This window comes from Oncorhynchus gorbuscha, unplaced genomic scaffold (assembly GCF_021184085.1).
Source record: "Oncorhynchus gorbuscha isolate QuinsamMale2020 ecotype Even-year unplaced genomic scaffold, OgorEven_v1.0 Un_scaffold_4527, whole genome shotgun sequence".
Lineage (NCBI taxonomy): Eukaryota > Metazoa > Chordata > Actinopteri > Salmoniformes > Salmonidae > Oncorhynchus > Oncorhynchus gorbuscha.
The window spans coordinates 21,792-33,219 of NW_025748525.1; the positions used below are offsets into that span (position 1 = coordinate 21,792).

General features: G+C 46.8%; 1 long non-coding RNA gene across 1 annotated transcript; it reads left to right on the forward strand.

Moving 5' to 3' along the window:
* Positions 1-10,259: 10,259 nt before the first annotated feature.
* Positions 10,260-11,116, forward strand: LOC124028621. The gene is made up of 2 exons (XR_006837618.1): positions 10,260-10,551; positions 10,774-11,116. It is a non-coding gene; the product is annotated as an uncharacterized LOC124028621 (long non-coding RNA).
* Positions 11,117-11,428: the final 312 nt, after the last annotated feature.

Consider the following 11,428-nt stretch of genomic DNA (forward strand, 5'->3'; position numbering starts at 1 on the left):
CTCACGCCCTGACCAAACTAAACAGAGACATAAAAAAGGAACTAAGGTCAGAACGTGACTCAAGTTATCCTTCAAAAGTCTAGTTTCTGACACCAAAACATTATGGTCAAACAAAAACAAGAGCCAGACCACACAGAGGATGATAGTCCTCTACTTAGTTAATTACTGGCTGTAATCCAAACTGCACTGCCTGTATCCCAAATGGTACTCTATGGGCCCTGGTCTAAAGTAGTACCACTATATAGGGAATAGGGCTCTGGTCAAAAGTAGTGCACTATATAGGGAATAGTATGTCATTTTGGAGGTAGAAACGAATTTAGAAAATTAATAGGCTTCCAAGTTCTAACCCTGCCTCCTGGAACCTGAACCTTGTAGTTCTCCTAACGACTGGCATACTGAAAAGCAAGCTGTTCTGACAGCACAGTTCAAATTAGACAAATGGTTAGTGTGGGCAGTAAAAAAGGGGGACAAACGTAACCCTATTCCCTATTATTTAGTGCACTACTTTGACCAGGGTCCATAGGGTTCTAGTTTAATAGAGTGGGCACAAAAAAAGTAGGGTAGCATTTGTAGACGTTGAATTTGGTGCTGTACTGTTAAAAAAAAGAAAAAAAACACACAAAAAAAAGAAAACATGGCAAAACATTTTGTTCGCCGCGCAGTTCGAAATGCACTTTTTAGTTTTTTTTTGTGACACATCATTATTTATCGCTGTTTTCTAATGTTTCCTCATTAGTTCCCCGTTAATATTTCATCAGCTGTTAAATATTCATTTAGCCCTAACATCACAACCACATTGGGAGCACGTTCTGCTTCTCTTTCTGTCTGTGTGATCATTAATAATGATGATATCTATACACCCTTTATTCCACATTACTTTCAATAGGATCCGTTAAAAACAACCAGACTTTTTTTAACCAAATTGTCTCCACGCATTTTCACAATCTTTAAGTTCAAAAGTGTGTTTTATTGTTCAATTCATGTACCAACTTCCACCGCAGTAGATCACTGTTAAACTGTAGAGTCCATCCAATCACCAGCCTGTACCAACTTCCACCGCAGTAGATCACTGTTAAACTGTAGAGTCCATCCAATCACCAGCCTGTACCATCTTCCACCGCAGTAGATCACTGTTAAACTGTAGAGTCCATCCAATCACCAGCCTGTACCAACTTCCACCGCAGTAGATCACTGTTAAACTGTAGAGTCCATCCAATCACCAGCCTGTACCATCTTCCACCGCAGTAGATCACTGTTAAACTGTAGAGTCCATCCAATCACCAGCCTGTACCATCTTCCACCGCAGTAGATCACTGTTAAACTGTAGAGTCCATCCAATCACCAGCCTGTACCATCTTCCACCGCAGTAGATCACTGTTAAACTGTAGAGTCCATCCAATCACCAGCCTGTACCAACTTCCACCGCAGTAGATCACTGTTAAACTGTGTGGAAATCATCTAATGAAGTACGATTATCTTAAACTGGGGGGAAGCTGATCCTCTCTGCAACTTAGCAAATATTTCATTTTGTCTTTGTGTATTTGACAAAGTACATTTTTTCTTCACTTCAAGAAAGGTAACATTTGCTGAATTAGTGGAGGCCTGCCAACAGAAGCGATGGCAAACATAACAGATTCACAAAATGTTGGACATGTTCTGTAATTTCGAGAGGATTATTCCTTATTTAACAAAGCTCTCTGATCTTAATGAGTCAACAGTAATGTGCTAATTAGCAGCATTACTGAAAGTAGACAGCAGTATCCTATTAGAAAACAGCATCAAAAGGATACAGGGAATTCTCTAGTTGTCTCATTGAGACAGGGAATAAATATGTAATATTTTATAGTACAGTGTTCATTTATATGACTCTCCAATGGACGTGGCTACAAGTCAGAGGCCACTGTGGTTCCAAGATAGAGGCACTGTGGTTCCAAGATAGAGGCTACTGTGAGTACAAGACAGAGGCTACTGTAGCTTCAAGACAGAGGCTACTGTGACTACAAGACAGAGGCTACTGTGGCTACAAGACAGAGGCTACTATGTCTACAAGACAGAGGCTACTGTGTCTACAAGACAGAGGTTACTGTGGCTACAAGACAGAGGCTACTGTGGCTACAAGACAGAGGCTACTGTGGTTACAAGACAGAGGCTACTGTGGCTACAAGACAGAGGCTACTGTGACTCCAAGACAGAGGCCACTGTGGCTACAAGACAGAGGCCACTGGTTCCAAGATAGAGGCTACTGTGGCTACAAGACAGAGGCTACTGTGAGTACAAGACAGAGGCTACTGTGGCTACAAGACAGAGCTACTGTGAGTACAAGACAGAGGCTACTGTGAGTACAAGACAGAGGCTTCTGTGGCAAGGACAGAGGCTACTGTGGCTACAAGACAGAGGCTACTGTAGCTACAAGACAGAGGCTACTGTAGCTACAAGACAGAGGCTACTGTGGCTTCAAGACAGAGACTACTGTGGCTACAAGACAGAGGCAGAGGCTACTGTGGTTACAAGACAGAGGCTACTGTGGCTACAAGACAGAGGCTACTGTAGCTACAAGACAGAGGCTACTGTGGCTTCAAGACAGAGCCTACTGTGGCTACAAGACAGAGGCTACTGTGACTACAAGACAGAGGCTACTGTGGTTACAAGACAGAGGCTACTGTGGCTACAAGACAGAGGCTACTGTGACTCCAAGACAGAGGCCACTGTGGCTACAAGACAGAGGCCACTGTGGTTCCAAGATAGAGGCTACTGTGACTACAAGACAGAGGCTACTGTGGCTACAAGACAGAGGCTACTGTGGCTACAAGACAGAGGCTACTGTGAGTACAAGACAGATGCTTCTGTGGATACAAGACAGAGGCTACTGTGGCTACAAGACAGAAGGCTACTATAGCTACAAGACAGAGGCTACTGTGGCTTCAAGACAGAGGCTACTGTGGCTACAAGACAGAGGCTACTATAGCTACTAGACAGAGGCTAGTGTGGCTACAAGTCAGAGGCTACTGTGGCTACAAGACAGAGGCTACTGTGGCTCCAAGACAGAGGCTACTGTGGCTACAAGACAGAGGCTACTGTGGCTACAAGACAGAGTCTACTGTGGCTGCAAGACAGAGGCTACTGTAGCTTCAAGATAGAGCCTACTGTGGCTACAAGATAGAGGCTACTGCAGCTTCAAGATAGAGGCTACTGTGGCTACAAGAAAGAGGCCACTGTGGCTACAAGACAGAGGCTACTGTGGCTACAAGACAGAGGCCACTGTGGATACAGCTGTAGGGTCTTCATTTGAGCCAGTTTGCTACAGCAGGAAAATAAACCTGCAGAAACAAGAAATGTGAATTTTTATGTGGATTATAATTCATGGACATTTTTGTAGGGGTTGATACATTTTTCGTAACGGAGAATCAAGTCTGAAATGTCAAAGTGGAAATTATAGAATTAAGCACCTATATCTGTACTGTAAACCCCGCTCCATTAACACATACCACTGTAAACCCCGCCTCCTCCATTAACACATACCACTGTAAACCCCGCCTCCTCCATTAACACATACCACTGTAAACCCCGCCTCCTCCATTAACACATACCACTGTAAACCCGCCTCCACCATTAACACATACCACTGTAAACCCCGCCTCCTCCATTAACACATACCACTGTAAACCCCGCCTCCTCCATTAACACACACCACTGTAAACCCCGCCTCCTCCATTAACACATACCACTGTAAACCCCGCCTCCTCCATTATAATTAAACCCCGCCTCCACCATTAACACATACCACTGTAAACCCCGCCTCCTCCATTAACACATACCACTGTAAACCCCGCCTCCTCTCCATTAACACACACCACTGTAAACCCCGCCTCCTCCATTAACACATACCACTGTAAACCCCGCCTCCTCCATTAACACACACCACTGTAAACCCCGCCTCCTCCATTAACACATACCACTGTAAACCCCACCTCCTCCATTAACACATACCACTGTAAACCCCGCCTCCTCCATTAACACACACCACTGTAAACCCCGCCTCCTCCATTAAACACATACCGCTGTAAAACGCCTCCTCCATTAACACATACCACTGTAAACCCCGCCTCCTCCATTAACACACACCACTGTAAACCCCGCCTCCTCCATTAAACACATACCGCTGTAAACCACGCCTCCTCCATTAACACATACCACTGTAAACCCCGCCTCCTCCATTAAACACATACCGCTGTAAACCACGCCTCCTCCATTAACACATACCACTGTAAGGACATTTAAATAAGTTAAACGAACTCAATTACTTTTATTCTGGGGAAAAACTGAATAGATAGATACATTGATCAATGTTAATGGTTTTGGTTTATGTTGAGCTCACCAGTCCCCGACTTTGTACAAATAATTGCATTACCTGCTCTGACACATTTACAATGTAATTTCCTTATATTTGTATTCTGTATTTTTTTTTAAGTGTCATTTCAAATCCGCCCCTTCAATAGATCTATGCATTACCAAAACAACCATGTATAATGTTTAAACGAAGTTGACAAAAATCTCCTCCTGCTCTAACCGTGATTTATCTGGTGTTTTGTACATATAAATGCTTATTCAAGCATCTGTGGGCAGATGCATTTATCCTACTCTGGCATCTCTAACGAATAACTCTGTTCTGTTAGCATTAGCCTTGACACCGTCTCTTCTAGAGTGATAAAAAAAAATAATGTGATCAACAAAGTTGAGTGGGGTTTTTTTCGTATCACAAAGCTGAGAGACTGCTCTTTACTGATTAATGTAAGAGATTACTGTGGAAGTCTTATCGTGGGGGGGGATATGAATGGGGGATTTGGGAGGAACAGCATTAATCTTTATAAACAGTACTGTTGATATTACATCATTTTCAAAAGTACTTATATATCAGAGTATTCACAAAAAAGTACTTTACAGTTTAAAATTACTTTTCATAACATGATTGTTTGATGCTTTTGAAATTGTACTCAACTGATGGAATCCAAAAGAGTATTTAATTAAAATTATAATTGTATAATTTTTGAAAAATATAAAATATAAATATATTGCATTGACACAAACATTTTGTCTGTCAATAAAAACATTATACACAATCAATAGTGTGTCTTCAGGCTCTTATCCACAGATAACCTTGCACGCTTTTCTTTCTACAGTACAGATACAATTCCACTTGAATCACCTTGTTCCTCTGTCATCTGCTACCATCTAACGGTTCTTACCGGTATAAACGCTTTCTGCGGTTGAGGAAATATACGAAACGCAATTGTGTTTGTCCTCCGCGGTGTTCCGTAGTCGGGGGCTCATAGGTCCGTTTCTGAAAACACAGCCTTTTTGTTTCGGTTAAATTCCTCTAGTAAATTGTATTTTTTGCAGTGAATTGTGCACAATCTTACTAGTAAAATTAATTTATTTACAATGGCATACCAGCTCTACAGAAATACGACGCTAGGAAACAGTCTGCAAGAGAGTCTTGACGAGCTAATTCAGGTAAACTGCAGCTATGCTAGCTCCCAAGCTAGCTAGATAATTAGCTAACGTGATCTAGTTGCACTTTGTTTTAGGATAGCAAGTTAAGTTAGCTAATTATGAAGCCACATTATTCATCGTTAACTTCGTTATTTGAAAAGAAACGGGTGTTATCCTTCACTAGAAATAACTGGTTAGCCAATCTAGTTACCCTTCTCGTCTTCGACAAAGCTAGCTAACTAGTTAGCAATGCTAACAAGAAGCATCTCCATAACTGGCTGCAGTGACGTCTGATTTGAACCAAGAAACTAAAATATCCGTCTTATAAAGCTCATTTACAGGCTCAGTTTTAGTTTTGATTGACTAAATTAAGCTGGCTAATGTGTTTCGAAGTCAGTGGTGATGAGTAACGTTCTTTTGGATTCACTACATTTTGTATTGATACTGGCTCATTAGTTATTAGCTATTATACGCGCATGCGCGACTAGTTAAAGGTGATGAGCTCAATAAACTCGTGATTTCTGGTTCAAGCCTCACTCCAGCACTTCTCAATCACTAGCTACATTACTTCTAGGGAGTTTTTCCTAGCCACCGTGCTTCTACACCTGCATTTTGCTGTTTGGGGTTTTAGGCTGGGTTTCTGTACAGCACTTTGAGATATCAGCAGTGCGAAGGGTAAGTTTATTGATTGATTTACAGCTACTGTTAGCTACTCATCTGAAAGTCTAGGTATATTTCTTACAATGTTAAACTTAAGTCATGATTACATGTGAAGAAGGTTATTTCCCCTCCCCCCAGACCCAACAGATCACTCCTCAGTTGGCGCTTCAGGTTCTCCTCCAGTTTGACAAAGCCATCACCACGGCGCTGGCCAACCGGGTTCTGCAACAGGTCAACTTCAAGGTGAGGATATCTTGTGTTCACTAGGAAGCAAATGAAACGAGGAAGAGACCGGTCTGAATTTGTCTAATAGAAACTCTTGTTTTCATACAACTGTTTGCAGTTGTTTGACTATATTACTCTCCTGTTTGCACCTACCTTAAAGGGACAAATACGGGCTGGAACAGGTGTAGCTTTCTCTCTAGCCAAGCAACACCACAGCTGGCTGGAACAGGTGTAGGCTTTTCTACTCAGCTGGCTGGAACAGAGTGTAGCTTTCTCTAGCCAAAGCAACACCACAGCTGGCTGGAACAGGTGTAGGCTTTCTCTCTAGCCAAAGCAACACCACAGCTGGCTGGAACAGGTGAGGCTTTCTCTCTAAAAGGAACAGCTGGCTGGAACAGGTGTAGCTTTCTCTCTAGCCAAAGCAACACCACAGCTGGCTGGAACAGGTGTAGGCTTTCTCTCTAGCCAAAGCAACACCACAGCTGGCTGGAACAGGTGTAGGCTCTCTCTAGCCAAAGCAACACCACAGCTGGCTGGAACAGGTGGGGCTTTCTCTCTAGCCAAAGCAACACCCAGCTGGCTGGAACAGGTGACAAAGCAACACCACAGCTGGCTGGAACAGGTGTAGGCTTTCTCTCTGCCAAAGCAACACCACAGCTGGCTGGAACAGGTGTAGGCTTTCTCTCTAGCCCAAAAGCAACACCACAGCTGGCTGGAACAGGTGTAGGCTTTCTCTCTAGCCAAAGCAACACAACAGCTGGCTGGAACAGGGTAGGCTTTCTCTTAGCCAAAGCAACACCACAGCTGGCTGGAACAGGTGTAAGCAAAGCAAACTGCAGCGGGCTGGAACAGGTGAAGGCTTTCTCTCTAGCCAACGCAACACCACAGCTGGCTGGAACAAGGCTTTTCTCTCTAGCCAAAGCAACACCACAGCTGGCTGGAACAGGTGTAGGCTTTCTCCTGGGCAAAGCAACACCACAGCTGGCTGGAACAGGTGTAGAGCTTTCTCTGTTTGACTTTCTCCAAAGCAACACCACAGCTGGCTGGAACAGGTGTGGGCTTTCTCTCTAGCCAAAGCAACACCACAGCTGGCTGGAACAGGTGTAGCTTCTCTCTAGCCAAACAACACCACAGCTGGCTGGAACAGGTGTGAGGCTTTCTCTCTAGCCAAAGCAACACCACAGCTGGCTGGAACAGGTGTAGGCTTTCTCTCTAGCCAAAGCAACACCACAGCTGATGCAACAAACACTGTATTGAAGGTTATGGTTAAATCAAAGTGCAACACCACAGTTTACAAACAGTACATCATGCTTACTTGTTGAGCTCCTTCAACAGCTGTACAATATCAATATAATCAAAGTCAAATAATAAGTAGTAGGTAGAATGTAATATAATGGATATGACACAATTGGGTAGTCTAGTGGTTAGAGTGGAGGGGCGGCAGGGTTCTAGTGGTTAGAGTGGAGGCGGCAGGAGTAGCTAGTGGTTAGAGTAGGGGGGGGCGGCAGGGTAGCCTAGTGGTTAGAGTGGAGTGGTTAATCAGGGTAGCCAAATAAGTAAGTAGCCTAGTGGAATGTAATATGTGGAGGGTGGAGGGCGGCAGGGGCCTAGTGGTTAGAGTGGAGGAGGCGGCTGTCTAGTGGTTAGCCTGAGTGGAGGGTGGCAGGAGTGGTTAGAGTGGAGGGCGGCAGGGTAGTGTGGTTAGAGTGGAGGGGCGGCAGGTAGCCTAGTGGTTAGAGTCAGGGTAGCCTAGTGGTTAGAGTGGAGGGGGCGGCGGCCTAGTGGGAGTGGAGGGCGGAGGGCGGCTAGTGGTTAGAGTGGAGGGGGCGGAGGGCGGCAGCCTAGTGGTTAGAGTGGAGGGGTGGAGGGCGGCAGGGTAGCCTGGTGGTTAGAGTGGAGGGCGGCAGGGTAGCCTAGTGGTTAGATAGCCTAGTGGTTAGAGTGGAGGCGGCAGGGTAGCCTAGTGGTTAGAGTGGAGGGCGGCAGGGTAGCCTAGTGGAGTGGAGGGGCGGAGGCTAGTGGGAGTGGAGGGCGGTGGTTAGCCCTAGTGGTTAGGGTGGAGGGCGGCTAGGTGGTTAGAGTGGAGGGCGGCAGGGTAGCCTAGTGGTTAGAGTGGAGGCCAGGGGTAGCCTAGTGGTTAGAGTGGAGGCGGCAGGGTAGCCTAGTGGTTAGAGTGGAGGGCGGCAGGGAGTAGCCTAGTGGTTAGAGTGGAGGGGCGGCAGGGTAGCCTAGTGGTTAGAGTGGAGGGCGGCAGGGTAGCCTAGTGGTTAGAGTGGAGGGGCGGCAGGGTAGCCTAGTGGTTAGAGTGGAGGGCGGCAGGGTAGCCTAGTGGGAGTGGAGGGCGGCCCTGTAGTTGGTTAGGTGGAGAGTGGAGGGCGGCAGGGTAGCCTAGTGGTTAGGTGGAGGGCGGCAGGGTAGCCTAGTGGTTAGAGTGGAGGGCGGCAGGTAGCCTAGTGGTTAGAGTGGAGGGCGGCAGGTAGTGGTTAGAGTGGAGGGGCAGCAGGTAGTGGTTAGAGTGGGAGGGGCGGCAGGTAGTGGTTAGAGTGGGGGGCGGCAGGTAGTGGTTAGGAGTGGAGGGGCGGCAGGTAGGACAGGTGGAGGGGCGGCAGGTAGTGGTTAGAGTGGAGGGCGGCAGGTAGTGGTTAGAGTGGGCGGCAGGTAGTTAGAGTGGAGGGGCGGCAGAGTAGTGGTTAGAGTGGAGGGGCGGCAGGTAGTGGTTAGAGTGGAGGGGCGGCAGGTAGTGGTTAGAGTGGAGCAGGTAGTGGTTAGGAGTGGAGGGGCGGCAGGTAGTGGTTAGAGTGGAGGGGCGGCAGGTAGGTTAGAGTGGAGGGGCGGCAGGGTAGCCTAGTGGTTAGAGGAGGGGCGGCAGGTAGTGGTTAGGAGTGGAGGGGCGGCAGGGTAGCCTAGTGGTTAGAGTGGAGGGGCGGCAGGTAGTGGTTAGAGTGGAGGGCGGCAGGTAGTGGTTAGAGGGGAGGCGGCAGGGTAGCCTAGTGGTTAGGAGTGGAGGGCGGCAGGGTAGACTAGTGGTTAGAGTGGAGGGGCGGCAGGGTAGCCTAGTGGTTAGAGTGGAGGGGGGCAGGGTAGACTAGTGGTTAGAGTGGAGGGGCGGCAGGTAGTGGTTAGAGTGGAGGGGTGGCAGGGTAGCCTAGTGGTTAGAGTGGGAGGGCGGCAGGTAGTGGTTAGAGTGGAGGGGGCGGCAGGGTAGCCTAGTGGTTAGAGTGGAGGGGCGGCAGGTAGTGGTTAGAGTGGAGGGCGGCAGTGGTTAGAGTGGAGGGGCGGCAGGGTAGCCTAGTGGTTAGAGTGGAGGGGCGGCAGGGTAGACTAGAGGTTAGGAGTGGAGGGGCGGCAGGTAGTGGTTAGAGTGGAGGGCGGCAGGGTAGCCTAGTGTGGTTAGAGTGGAGGGGGCGGCAGGTAGTGGTTAGAGTGGAGGGGCGGCAGGGTAGCCTAGTGGTTAGAGTGGAGGGGCGGCAGTGGTTAGAGTGGAGGGCGGTGGGTAGCCTAGTGGTTAGAGTGGAGGCGGCAGGTAGTGGCAGGCAGGGTAGCCTAGTGGTTAGAGTGGAGGGGCGGCAGGGTAGCCCAGTGGTTAGAGTGGAGGGGCGGCAGGGTAGACTAGCTGGAGGGCGGCAGGTAGCCTAGAGGTTAGAGTCAAGCCTAGTGGTTAGAGTGGAGGGGCCAGGGTAGCCTAGTGGTTGAGGGGTGGCAGGGTAGCCTAGTGGTTAGAGCGTTGGACTAGTAACTGGAAGGTTGCAAGTTCAAATCGAGTTGACAAGGTACAAATCTGTTGTTCTGTTCCAAGGCCGTCATTGAAAATAAGAATTTGTTCTTAACTGACTTGCCTGGTTAAATAAAGATAAAATTAAAACATAAAAACAGATGACTGTTTTTTGTCTGGAGCAAAAGCCTTCACCCACAAACTGGTTCGTCCCTGGTTGAAAATGATCTGAAATCACGGCTGTATGTGGTTTATTAATACATCCCATTGGTTGAAATGCCATTCTGCTTTTGTGCACCTTTTCTCTTCATGTGTAGTAACATTCTCTCGCCTCTAGGGGTCACTAAACACCTATAGATTCTGTGACAACGTGTGGACCTTCGTTCTGAATGACGTGGAGTTTAGGGAAGTGACAGATCTGGTCAAGGTGGACAAAGTCAAGATCGTCGCCTGCGATGGGAAAAGTAGGCTCACTTTTTTTTTCTCTCTCTCTCTCAGGCCATTTTCTCTTCATCTTTCAAACAGACTCGGTTAGAACTAGATTACACACTTCGCTTTCCAAGTATAAGACCAAGTGAATTACTATTTCTCACACCGTAATTCTTGATTTTTGATGCAGATTCTCATTTTGAAATATGCACAATGTATCACCATACTAACCTGCCCAGCTCCTTTTCTCTTATCAGACACGGGCAATGCTGCAGAGTGAACGAAGACGATGGCATCCGCTGAGACGTTACTGATGAAGAGGAGGGTGGAGAGAAACCACCCCATATCACAGACAGACAGGACTGTATATATAACTTATTACAGTAATGGCTGTGAAGAAGATACACTTAAACCCGTGTGTGTGTGTGTGTATATATATATACGACCATCTGGATCAATGGGAGTGAATGGACCAGTCAAGGCCTTGGATATTGCTTGCATGACTTTTTTATTTAAATAAATTTGTTTCTTAGAACTGCCTTTTCAGTTTAGTTACTGTTGTTGAGCTTGTTAACCTTTAATAAACTTTTATTTAAAATATGGAGACTGATTTTATTTCTGGGGGAGAAACTGCATTTGAAACAGATGTCGTGTCACTGTGTTTTTTTAAAATGTTTTTAATATTTTTAAACAGTATAGCTTTCTTCCTCACTCGTCCACAACGGAGCCATCTTGGATCCTCTGCTCCTAAAACACACGTGACCGTCCCCTTGACAACGACCTGCTCTATAAAGGTTCTGCTTCAACTGCAATTGGTCTCACTATTGGTCTCGCTATTGGCCTCACTATTGGTCTTACTCTTGGACTCACTATTGGTCGTACTATTGGTCTTGCTATTGGCCTCACTATTGG